At 50.7% G+C, this 13,262-nt stretch overlaps 1 long non-coding RNA gene across 1 annotated transcript; it reads right to left on the bottom strand.

Annotated features, from left to right (window-relative positions):
- Nucleotides 1–9,463: 9,463 nt before the first annotated feature.
- LOC124516034 (uncharacterized) lies at nucleotides 9,464–12,953 on the bottom strand. Its single transcript, XR_006962958.1, has 2 exons — nucleotides 12,743–12,953; nucleotides 9,464–9,790 (listed from the first exon to the last, which is right to left on the bottom strand). It is a non-coding gene; the product is annotated as an uncharacterized LOC124516034 (long non-coding RNA).
- Nucleotides 12,954–13,262: the final 309 nt, after the last annotated feature.

Here is a 13,262-nt window from a genome sequence, read left to right as displayed (position 1 = left end):
AGGGTCCTTCCCAGACCCCACAGCCCTGATGAGGTGGCCTTTCTCCACGTAACCCACTGCTTTTGTCAAATTACTGTTCCAGCACTGCGATGGCATTGGGGTACTTGAAATGCGTTTTAACCGACCTCAGCAGGCCTAGCCTCTTCCAGACCTGCTTCTGTCCGAGCCTGTGCGACAGGGTCATATCCCATCATTGAGTAGACACTGTGAGTCTGAGGGTCTGATTATGGCACCACCAGCAGGGGGCAGGAGAGGCCTTTCTAGAAGCCTAGAGGTTGCAGTGACAGTTCCTGGACACTAGTCAAGCACAGTGTCTCCCACTCTGACTTCCCACTGTCCCCCACAAGAACCCCTGCGAACTCTGTCAACAGGCAAGTGGGGCAGCACGGCTGTGACATGTCAGTACTGACCATGTGCCCAGCACCACACCGGGTACGGTGAGACTTGATGACACCAAGGTCCACCAACAGCCGACGGCTAGGCTTGGGACTTTGAGGTCTGGTAAAGTCAGTGTACCTAGGCTGGCCAAGGCCCCCAAGAGAGGGGAACAGGGGATAATAATTCACAGGGAGACACAAATGCTTACCTGACATCCAAGCTAGAAGGCAGAGTGCAGATGGGGGGAAAGAGTGTTCATTAATTAAATAATGCATTCATTCATTAAATATTCCTGGGGTATGTACCCTGTGCGATAGGAGTAAACCAAGATGGACAAAAGCCCTCCCCTGGTGGAGCCTGCATTCTAGAGGGCACAGACAGACAATTGACAAGTTAACGAATAAACAAGATCTCTTGATTGTGTGGCAAATGTTATGAAGGAAATAGAGACATAAAGTTGATCTGATAAAGAACAGAGAAGGTCAGAATGATCGGGGGGGTGGGGGTGCTCCTGGGAACAGGCTGGTCTGTAAAGGCTTCTCTGAACTGAGGCACACATGGCAGAAAGAGCCAGACTATGCAAATATGTCTGTGTTCTTGCAGACAGAATAGCAAATTCAATAGCCCTGAGGCAGGAAGGAGCCTCACACGTTTTGGGGGCCAGACAAGAGGCCAGTATGACTGAAGCCAAGATGCCACTGGAGGGACCAAGGTCAGGCAGGGCCTCGAAGATTTCTCTTGTGTTCCAGATGGGTTGGAAGCCCCAGAAGCAGGGCAAGAGCAAATTCTTATATAGCACTTCCCATGTGCAGGCACTGTTCCGGGTGCTTTACATATATTCATTCATTCATTCTCCCCTCAGAGGGAAGTCTCTCAAGCTGCTGATTTAGATTTCAAAATAATTGCAGGTCCTGTCAAGTAGAGAATGGAAAAGGGGGAGGAGGACGAGATGGGAATTGTTTGCACTGCTCTAGGCAGGCAAAGATGGCACTTGGAACAGGGTGATGGCTCTTACGGATATAGAACCAGCAAGTCTTGCTGATAGATTGAATGAAGCGATGAGGGAAAGGAAGCCTCGAGGAGGAGTCCTTGAGGTGCCATTGCCAGAGGCACAAGGCACAGGAGGGGGCAGTAATCGAGAGTTCTGTTCGTTGTTACCGTTAAGATGTTGGACAACCAAAAGGACATGTCACATAGGCAGATGGGTATATGGAAGTCAGCGGAAAAGCCCGGTCTTAGCTCTAAGCGTAGGAGTGATTAGAAATAGCTGAGATATACAGCCACAGGCAGTGGCCAAGATGACTCGGGGAGAAGGCATAAATAGAGTAGAGAGCCAGGAACTGAGGCCAGGAAGAGGTCGTTTAGAAGTCTGCTGGTGAAGGAAGGTGCCTATGGAGAAGACACCTACTGTGGGTCTGCTCTGGGTCTAGGCAAGTATGCAGGGTCCCTGTAAGTTCTCAGAGATAAGAAGAACAGATAGGTTCAGGTCAACAAGTGGTGTCCACAGGTAGGGAAAGGCAGCAAGGAGACAAGAATCTCAGTGGAAGGGGCTGAGCAGGGCTGAGACCTCTGATCATAAGGACCCTGCCGCTACCTTTCTGTTTGTCCACGGAGTGTGGACAGACGGACATGTGCTTCCCTTTCCTAAGGGGAAAGCACCCACTACAATAGGTAGGAATGTTTTTAGAAGGTGATATGGGAGCCAAGCGCAAAATGAACGCCCAATGCGGATCTGTTGGCTTGGACAAGTGCTTTAGCCACTGAAAGCGACCCTGAGGTTATATGAAAGTCAGTGTGTGTGTGTGTGTGTGTGTGTATGTGCATGGGGGGTACACTGAGTCATCCTGGGTTCCATAGGCTCAGCAATTAGACACTGCAGAAGGGAAATAGAGAGTTTGGTGTCCTTCTTAGTCCATAGACTATAGAACCATCTAATGACAGTGACAAAGCCTCCTCTCTGGGAAAAGGTGTTTCCAGAATCCTCCTTCTTAAAGCGTGGGAAGCCCCTCTCTTAGCATCCCTCCAAGAATGATGAGACACTACAAGCAAAGGGCTATTTCCCCTCTCCTTTTGGGCACTGAGCATAGTAAAATTCATTGCCACAATCCAGCTTGGGGGCCGTGAGGCTCTATCGTAGCTGCTGGGAGCCCTGGGAGAAGGGACAGGAAAAGAAGGCGCCAATGTTGACTGAGCCAAGTACCTGCCAAGAACTTTGCATAAGTGCGTTGTAGCCTAAAGGGAACACCAGGCTCAAAGTGGCTGTGTTTAGATGAAACTAGTTGACAAGACAATGACAGAAATTTGAATCCTAAATCATTTATTTTTCCACAAGAGGATCTTAGCTGCTGAACCTTCACCCATGGGGTGGTAAAACTGGGAAGCCACCAAAATTCCAAGGTCATGGAATATTGTCTAAGCTAATGGCTCTATCCTCATTTTTCTTACAGATCCAGTTTCCATCAAGGATCTCTCTTGTCACCAAAATAGAACAAAAAAAAAATTCTGTTTCATGAGTGTGTTTTACCCAGAGACACAAAGTTCTACTTGGCAAGTGCGTTGGGAGATGGGTTTGGGATGACTTTGAGAGCCCCAGGCAATGAGGGTGGGATCCTGCAGTTTCCTGTTGGGGCCACAGACCTGATGGTGGGGGGTGGGGGGAGGGCAACTTTCTCTGCACATTCAGAGCAAACTGTTTCTGATTTTCCCAACCTAAAAACAAGAATTCTAGAACTTAATTCAATACCTAACACAGTCAACTGTACTTCCGTCCAGTGGTAATTCCGGTTAGTGGGAACAGGAGGAATGTGCTGGCCCTCTTCCAGGCCTGCGCCTTGGGGAACAGGGGCCCTGTGCCCGGGGACACTCTGTCTCTGGGAAATGGCTTCATTTAGCTTCACCTGTGATGGGGGACACGCGGGGTCAGGGCCAGTCACCACTTGCAGTCTTGTGCTCTCTCTGAGGACTTAGCCACACCCGCCAGAGGCTGGTGGGGCTTGAGCAGCTGAGGCAGAGGTCTCAGTTCAAAGTGGGAGTACAGGAGAGGGGTGTGAAACAGGGAAGAGATGACAGTCCATTCAGGTGCGGTGGCCCCTGAGGACAACTGAGGCCTACCCAGTTCTGCTGGGGCAACGATGGGAAACAGACCCTATACCTCAGAGTAATCCCACCGGAGGCAGGAAAGCTGGATGTTTAGACACCGGTCCCATTGGTCCTCAGTTAAGGGCTGCTGGAAGGGAGATGATTCTTTCTCCCAGGACTTTCCTCCACTCCAGAGATGAAGCTCCCAGGCAAAGAAGGCAGAGGCTGCACTTGGGAGTCCAGAATGCACTGAAGCCCTCAGTAATGACCAGGGGATGTGAGGGGGCAGGGAGCCAGCCTACCTGTAACAGGGAAGGCGGGACTGGACCAGGTGGGCCGGGCCAGTCCCGAGGAACCCCACAGCCCACTCATCACCTCCCCATCCCGGGATTTCCTTTCCTAAACAGGCACTGACTGACAGGCTGGGAGAGGGTCCCTACCCCTGGACTGAGAGTCACCTCTTCTGGGAAGCAGCCCCCCCAAGAAGAATGCAGACTTCCAGGCTGGGGCAGGGTCACGCTACAGTCCTGTCCTGAGGGTCAGCATGAAGGGGGCATAGACCTGGTGCCGAGGACTGGGACCCCTGGTCAGCCTGGCTCCTCTGACTGAAGACACTCAGCTCCTTTTCCCGGCATATTAATCAGTCCCTTTTCGTTGTTCCCGTCGGACAACCTCACCCAACCTGACCTGAACAAAACGGGGATGTATTGGCTCCCGTCAAGAGGGAAATTCCAGCGCAGATGTGGCTGGTTCCGGGGGTGCAGACTGTGCTCCCAAACCTGTTTCTGCTTTTGCAGGGTCACCTATCTTCAGGCAGGGGGCCTGACGGCTGCAGCAGCAACAGCCCCCCAGCCTCTGAAGGTCAAGTCTGGCAGGGAAGGTGGTCTGTTTCCCAGCAGCAAAAGGGCTCTTATCAGCCTCTGATCAGGTCCTGTGTCCCTCCTGGAACCCATGCTCTGCCCAGGGGAAGGCAATGCTCTGACTGGCCAGGCTACAACCACCTTTGGAACTGAGGGTCAACCCCATGGAAGGTCTGAGGACTGACAGCAGGGAAGAGGCCAAAGGATAATTTTGGTAACCTATTACCCAAAGAAGTGGGAACCCATGCCAGGCAGCTAAAAACCACACCTTTCCACTCCAGATGGTTTTGAGCCTGTGACCAGAGCTCTAGTGCTGCCCTCCTCTGCTGCCCCCTTCCCCTCCACCCCCACCATTTCACCAGGATGAATGCCTGAGTCGCTAGGAGTCAAGAATTCACAGTTGCCTTGAGCCACGGACCCATGGCATTTGGATTCCTCAGGGCAGTGGTGACCTGGGCAGTCCCACCCTCCCACCTGCGGGAAATGTGACTGGCTGTCACCATGACTGGGGGATACTATGGGCTGTTAGTGATGAAGGCTGAGAATGCAAAGCACAGGACAGTCCCACACAACAAAAAGTTATCCCACCCAAAATGCCAATAGCATTTTCTTTGGCAATCACTGCCACCGGGGCTCACCCGTGGATACTCTGGTAGTACACTTCCCTTGCATTGGGTCTCACGGTACTGGTCATGAACCATAGGCATCACTCTCGAAGAGCAGAAACCATGCATGATAAATGGTCACATGCCAAGCATCCCCCAAGTAATGGGGGGATGTTGGTATGTTCTGTTCTGTTGGTATTTCCTGTAGGACATACCCTCTTCCCTCTATTTGTTAGGTCCTGGAGGCAGACACCGGCTGTTTTTCCTCTCTCGAATCCTTCCTGGCACATAATAGAATCTCATGAATGAATAAGCCTGCCCCCACTGGGACCATTTTTTGATAAGCTGAGATGTGGGTTAGGCCATTGCATTCAGAGTGGCTTACAGTGATCGTTGGATTGAACTATTTTAATTACCACCAATTTCGAGCAACAGCCCCAACAGGTGCTTTGGAGAAGGAAGAGGAGAGCTAGAAAGAAGCCTGGCCAAGTATACTTCTGACCACAGTGCAAGAACTAAGGCTACCGTGGCTGTGAGTTTGGGGACAGCCTGGCTGAGGCTGGGCCTGTGGGTCTAGCATCTTCACCAGACTAGATTCAGACCTTGGCTCTGACTGTGGTCTCTAGACCACAGACTGGCTATTCCTGAGAAAGTTGGGCCTTATCCCGCTGGAGCAGTCCTTCTGAGGGCGGAAGAGGTACACCGGAAGAGGCTACAAGAGGTGAAGAGCCAAGTCCAGGCTGCCCGAGCCCCCTGCAGCTGCCCATCTGGCCCACCCAGCTAACTGGCGCCAGGTGCTAGGACCAACTGAAAGGTCCCGAGCTTTTCAGATACTTCTCTGGTCCTCCTCCTTCCCACCCTACCCTCCAGAGGACAACCACTCTCCCACTGCCACGAAACCTGGTGGGCCACAGGTAGAATGAGTAAGCAGGATGCAGGGAACTAAAATGACAAGTCCAGTCGTAAAACTGAGGTGGAACACCCAAGGGCAGCCCCTTCCATCTCCTCTGAGGTCCCAGGCCCAATGCCATGTTTGGCAGGGCAGTAAATCAGGCCTGTGGCTGCTGGTAGCCCATAGAGGTAAGACAGCTTTTCACGCTGCTGCTGCAAGTTCTGGCTTCACTGGAAGATTCTGGAAGACCTTTTCTCCCCAGCCAGCGCTCCTCGGTATAGGCAGCGACAGCATACACATTAATAACATGCAGATACTATACTCTCACGACACCTCACACAGCCAGTCACGGAGACTCGGAGCAGGAATTTGAGTTGGCAAAGTGCCCTTGTGAACGATTCATGGTACGTTCCTGGCCAAAGTCAGGGAACTGAGCCATGAGCTGGCAAAAGGACTGGGGCTAAGAAGTCTTAAGGTACCTCCTTACTGGGAGTGTTGCATTGTTAGCTGCCAAGGAGGGAAGTATCCAAGGAAGAAGGCCAGTTGGTCTTAGCTGCAGGGCTGAAGCAAGGGATCCAGGCTCAAACTCCTCCAGGAGGTTGAGAGCTAAGGAGTTCTGTTCGAGTCCGGGGCGACTAATCCCACTTACGAAGAACATAAAATAGGGGCACCAGGGAGGATCAGTAGTTGAGCATCTGACTTCGGCTCAGGTCATCATCTCACAGTTCGTGGGTTCGAGCCCCACATCAGGCTCTGCGCGGACAGCTCGGAGCCTGGAGCCTGCTTCGGATTCTGTGTCTCCCTCTCTCTCTCTCTCTCTGCCCCTCCCCCACTTGTGTGCACACTCTCTCTCTCTCTCTCTCAAAAATAAATAAACATTAAAAAAAGGAGTACATAATTGTCTTGACAGTACATTGTCTTGACATTGACAATCTTGTCTTGCATTAGACTCAGGATGAAAGGTCTGGGTGGGCCAGCTCCATGAAGATGCTGAACCCCTGGGATTGTGTTCTCTTTTTTACCTTTCTCTCCCTCCCTCTTCCACTTTTTCTGCCTTTCTCTTGCCTGCCCACCTCCAGTGGTCAAGGGTGAGCTGCTTGTACCTTGTTCTGGGAAATCCGAGGATACCCGGGATGCCTGTGTGGACTGAAGTCGGCTGCAGAATGCCACTGGGATTTAGATTTACCCTCTGGTGCTCTATTCTGCAGATGTGGTAGGAGGTGTTTTGATGAGCTGATAAGGGATCTTGAAGGAGGTAGTGGTGTGGAAGAATCCCACAGCTACTGTAGCTCAAAGAGCCCAGCAGGCCCCCCGGGCGAGCCCCTGGAGCTGGGCAGAGCTGACCAGGAGAAGTGGGTTGGAGGAACTTTTGGGGTCTAGGTTGCACTTTGGGGGGATTTGTGTTTCGCGCATATGGTGGGGGGGTGTTGCTTTCTCTGTGGGAAGAAGCGAAAGGAAAGTCTTCTTGTTCTAGTGGGCTTAGGAACCGATTTGCCCACTTTCTTCCTCTTACTCACTTAGCAAAACCACATCCTGGTTCAAAAACCAGTTCTCCATCTCTGGTGCACATCCAGTGGGACTTGGTCAAATACAACCATGCCTCCTGGAATTACTCTAAATTTATGACCTCGAATTCCAAGGAGGCTTCAGTGCTGGCGGGGATTGAATCACCTCACATCTCCCTGATACTCTTCTGTCTTCAAACTTTACTGCCAAGTCTCCCCATCTACCAGCCCCTCTCTAGTCAATATTCATGTCCCCTTCACCCAAGACAACCACTGGTTTGATTTCTACACCCACCGACAGACAGACACATAGTTTTGCCTGTTCTGGAAACTCATATAAGTGGAATCAACCAGCACACACACTTGTATCGGGCTTCTTTTGCTCAATGTTTTGAACCTGATTCATAGTCTTGTATATATCAATAATCTATTCCTTTCTCTTTCTGGGTATTTCCATGTGTGACCATGCCACAATGTGTTTATCTCCTTGCGCATTAATGGGGATTCAGATGGTTTCCAGTTTGGAGATTTTTAAAAAAATTTTTTTTTTAGTGTTCATTTATTTTTGACAGAGAGAGAGAGAGAGAGAGAGAGAGCATGAGCGGGGGAGGGGCAGAGAGAGAGGGAGACACAGAATCTGAAGCAGGCTCCAGGCTCTGAGCTGTCAGCACAGAGCCCGACGCGGGGCTCAAACTCACAAACTGCGAGATCATGACCTGAGCTGACATCGGACGCTCAACCGACTGAGTCACCCAGGCGCCCCTCCAGTTTGGGGATTTTAAAATAAAGTTGCTATGAATATGTTTGTGTGATTCTTTTGGTGGGCTAAAGTTTCCCTTTCTCTTTGGTGTATACCTGGGAATGAAATTCCTGGGTCCAAAGGTAGGCCCATGGTTAACCTGAAAAGAAACTGCCACACTCCCAAAGTGGCTGTGCCATCTGACCCTCCTGTACCAGAGTATACCACACACTCTGACCATTTAAGGAAGTAAATTAGAGCACATTACCCCTCTGCAAAACACCCTCTAATGACCTAAGGACAGGATATTCAATTACAGTAAGGAATTATTGTAAATTTGTAGGTGTGAAAATGACTTTATGTTCAGCTTAAAAGACGTCCTCCTCAGAGATACACATAGAAATACTTAGGGATGAAATGATGTGGGACACGGGAAATGGAGATATGGATGAAACAAGGTGGCCGTGAGCTGATCGCTATGGAACCCGTGTGATCGGTTCACGCTGAGTTTATCATCTTCTTCACTCTACTTTTGTGTTGCAAGAGGACCAGAGCCAGACAGAAGTTAAAGCAGTGAGGGCACGTTTTATTCTGGAAACATTGCAATAGGGCAAGAGGGACCTTAGTGTAGAACTGAGCTCCGTTCTGAACATAGGGACAAGGGGAGATTTAGAGTCAAGGAGCAGGGTGGGGTCAATGGATAGAAAATTACTAAGAGGAAACATAGGGTAAGGGGCAATTCTGGCTTAACCAACTCGACAGGATTCTTGCTGTAGGCAAACCAGGGTGAAAGATATTGAGAGGGATGGGTGAGGATTTTGATCAGATATCAAGGACAGTTAGATACCAAGGATTCTGTAAACTGACCCAGCAGGATTCCCACTAAAACCAGATGAAGCAGGCCAAGGTCTGGGCCAGATAAGCCTGGCTACAATTAGGTCAAGAAGAGAGACTTTGGGGCGCCCGGCTGGCTGCCTGACTCTTGATTTCGGCTCAGGTCAAGATCTCATGATTCGTGGCTTCGAGCCCCATGTTGGGTTCTGTGCTGACAGTACAGAGCCTACTTCAGATTCTCTGTCTCCGCCCCCCCCCACCCCTCCCCTGCTCATGCCCGCTTTCCCTCTCACTCTCAAAAATAAACATTTTTATAAAAATGTATTCTTGGGGCGCCTGGGTGGCGCAGTCGGTTAAGCGTCCGACTTCAGCCAGGTCACGATCTCGCGGTCCGGGAGTTCGAGCCCCGCGTCGGGCTCTGGGCTGATGGCTCAGAGCCTGGAGCCTGTTTCCGATTCTGTGCCTCCCTCTCTCTCTGCCCCTCCCCCGTTCATGCTCTGCCTCTCTCTGTCCCAAAAATAAATAAACGTTGAAAAAAAAAAAATGAAAAAAATTAAAAAAAAAAAAGAAAAAAAAATGTATTCTTTACATTTTAAGTGTTTTAAAAATCCTCCAGTTGAGGTCTTTCCAAGGCCCCTCCCTCTCTGGCCGAATGTCCTGTTATGCCCCACCTACTGTGCTCCAGCTAGGGAGACCTCCCTGCTGTGTCTCCCCAGAGCCGGGCACCCTCCTGCACTAGGCCTTTGTGCTGGCTGGTTTCTGTGCCTGGCACGCTCTTCTCCATAGCGCATGGCTATCTGAGCCGAAGGAATTTGAAAAACAGCAGGTGCAGGAAGGACTCTGTGACCTTCCCCTCAGGTAGGTCATAGACCCTCAGGTGAGAGATGGCTTCTCTATACCTACAAGAAAAAAAAAAATAATAAGCCTTATCTCTAAGACAGCTGTCCTATCGCACTTTCCTACAACTTTTCATTCTTCATCAACCTGGCATTGAAAGGCTCAGGTATAACCACTTCTTCAGGTCTACATTTCCTTATAAAATCTTCTACATCACATAAAACGTAAATAAGTCTGCATGCTTTTCTCTTATTAATCTGGTTTTTTGTTGTTTTTGTTGTTGTTACAGAAGCCCCAGCCAAGAACTTGGACGGGTAGGGGGAAAGATGTTTTTCTTTCTCTGCATTTGCCTTCGAGTCTCTGCTCAAATGTCACGTTCTCAACGAGGTCCACCCTGACCAGCTGCTTAGAACTGCAAACCCCCACTTATTCTATTCCCATGACCCTCAGTCCTCTATAAAACACTGTAAAATTCACGTATTGCTTATGGTGTTGTTATTGCCTGTGTCCTGCCTCTAGCCTGGAAGATGTACCGGCCAAGGATCTCTTTATTGTTCACAAGTATACTGCCAGTTCCTGGCAATGCCAGTGGCTGGCATACAGAAAGAGTCAATATTTTGTATGGATTGAAAGAAAGGGAGAGAGTGAAGCAGAGAGGGAGAGAAAAAAGAAGGAATGCGGAGAGAAGAAGAAAGAGTAGTGTACAGGGTAACATTTTTCGAGGGGAAGGAAGCCACATATGGAGGCACTTTTGTTCGATTAGTGTGTTGTCCATTTTATTACCCTGTTTGGTTAATGTCAGAAATAAAAGCAAGGGATTTTCTTGGTCTAGTGTATAGGCTGGTCTTAGAATGAGCTCACCTGAGGGGCCCCTGGCTGGCTCAGTCCGAAGAGCACACAACTCTAGATCTCCGAGGCATGAGTTCGAGCCCCACATTGGGTGTAGAGATTGTTTTAAAAGGTAAATTAAAAACTTAAAACAAAAGGGCACCTGGGTGGCTCAGTCGGCTGAGCGTCCGACTTCAGCTCAGGTCATGATCTTACGGTTTGTGAGTTTGAGCCCCGAATCGGGCTCGCTTCCCCTCCTCTGTCTCTCTCTCTCTCTCTCTCTCAAAAATAAATAAAAAACTTTGAAAAATAATTTTCAAAAAAGAATAAGCTCTCCTGAAGTGATGTCCCACGCACGTCAAGTGACTTCAAAGGGCTTCAAAGTTACACATCTGGACCCCTCGGCTCTTTGGAGCCAAGTACAGTCACAGGCCCCACGCTAAGAATTGGGTCAACACCCTCACGGTGCCACGGGGCTCCTCTGGCACTCTGCTAGTCTGTGTCCGTCCAAGAAGACCCACACACCCAACAGACTGACCACAGGCCACAGGGGAGGGACTCCTGTGGGGAGGGGTAGGAGTGGGAAGGAGTGTTGGTGAACGGCCCTTCCTTGTCACTGTGACCTCTAGGGGGAGCTTCCCGGAGTGAGCCGAGAACCCAGAACTGGGGGACTCCCAAGCTGGGGGCAGGAAGCCTATGGCCGACTCTTGGTGCGTGGGGCTTTAAAGTGACCTTCCTTCTCAAGGCTCTTTTTCTCAGCCCCGGAGAGTGAAGACAAACCACTTTCTCAGCTTCTTCAGAGAACGAAGATGAACAAGGGGTGGGGCCAAAGGGAGCGTTAGCAAACCACACGGGGAGGTCTTCTGACCGCCCAAGCAGCCACTGGTCCCAAGTGAAGGGAGAAGGGCTGGAAAAGGAGCCCATGTGAGTGTGGGACCGAATTCTACGTCAGCCGGGCTCTGCCCCAACACTCCCCCTCCCCCACTCAGGACTACCCTCCCCCTCCCCACCAGGCCACTTCCTTGAGGCAAGAGAAGGCTGCAGAGCAAGGAACAGTGGCCCTTGGAATTGGGAATCGGGTCGCGAGTTTACCTCATGCAAACCAGCTCCCTGGCAACCTGCAGGGAAGAGATGACTCAACACAGACATCCCAGAATCCTCACTGGCTCCTGGCAAAGAGCCTTCCCCCGCCCCCTCAGCCGCAGCTGCTGGGGTGGGGGGTGAGGGGAATGCAGTGTGCCTCCTTTCTCTTATCCCCCCTGTACTGTTCACATGGAGCAGCAAACACAGAAAGCCCTTATTCACAGGCTCCATCGCTTGGCCCTCTATCGAAAGCTTTCTGGAAATGCAAATTCCTCAGAAGCAGATTCTTTTCAAACACTTTAAAGTTGCGTATTCCCACTGAGAGCGGTTAAGCTGACCAAGACTGCCCTGGGCTGGAGGCTCCTTAAAAATAATATTTACATTGAAAGGAGAAATGTCTGAAACAACCAGAAAGCAGAACTCCCAGCTGAAGTCAGGCTTGACGACAAAAGGCCAGGGGGGCCCAGTTTCTCTGGGCCTCACCTCCCTGGGGGCATGCAGGTGGAAAGCACCCCCCCTTTTGCTTTCTGGGGCCCTCCCCCACCTGGCCTTGCCTCCTTCATTCAGTACAGTCTTGCGCCCGCCTATACCCACGTTAGTCCCGGGTGACTGGGACCCAACAACAAGACAGAATTGTTGCCCACCAGAAGCTCGAATCCAGGGAGCTAGACAAGACTCCAGAGGAGCAAACTTTCCCCTCTCCTGGGGCCCTGAGGCCTCCTGCTCCTTTCAGCCCGTAGAACCCTGAGATTGTGTGTGGTCTCAGCCCCTTCTCAGAGGGACAGATCCCCACAGGGATGGCTGTTGGGTCAGTAAGACTGGGTATTTTAAGTCGTCTTTGTGTCTGTACATGAGGCCCCTTCTCCAGTGCCTCAGGCTTCACCTCCTGCCAGGTCCCCCGGGAGCCTCTCCTCCTGCAGCAGCTCTCCCTGGAGGAGGGGTGCCCTCTCCTCCCTCAGGCCTCAGGCGGGATCCAAGCTGAGACAACTGAGGAAAACAGGATTCCTCTCTCCTCCCACGACCTCTTCTGCTCCCCCCCCCAAACCAAGAGACCACTTGATTAAAATAGACATTTCCCCCCCTGATTATACAGGATTTCGTACCATAGATTTGATACCCGTTCTTTTCATTTCTCATGGAAATCTTTCCAATCGCTCAGTTTTAGCAGCTGCACGATGTCCCATCAGACGACTGCTCCAGAATTGCTCAAATGAGACCCCAAAGGGTGGCCGGTTACGCCGTCCCACAAGACGCCACTTTGGCCTAAGGGTTGAGCTAAATGCACTTTAAAAACAGCAGATCTAGAAAGGGCATTCTAATCTCCCCCTTTCTTTCTGAAAGCCGGAGATTAACAAGTCCCATGAGAAAGATGCCCTCCCTGTACCAGAAGGGAAGCAACACTCTTATCAAGGACAAGCAGTTGAGAGCTGGGGAATTCTACACAAACAGGCCTCTTCAAGATACTCATCTTCCTTTAGCCTCCCCACGTAGCCTAGTAATTTTTCCACGGTTGTCTCGCCTTGTTCAAGCTAATGGAGGAGTAAGTCGTTTTCACCGTTTCTTTGGGTCTTCATTCCCTTACGAGTTCCCAGGTCACATAAGATTTATATAAATTTGGGGGCG

The sequence above is a fragment of the Lynx rufus genome, unplaced genomic scaffold, assembly GCF_022079265.1.
Source record: "Lynx rufus isolate CCGP_SWC_20201006 ecotype Redwood Valley unplaced genomic scaffold, mLynRuf1.p SCAF_2, whole genome shotgun sequence".
NCBI lineage: Eukaryota > Metazoa > Chordata > Mammalia > Carnivora > Felidae > Lynx > Lynx rufus.
This window is presented reverse-complemented; position numbering and strand designations above follow the sequence as displayed.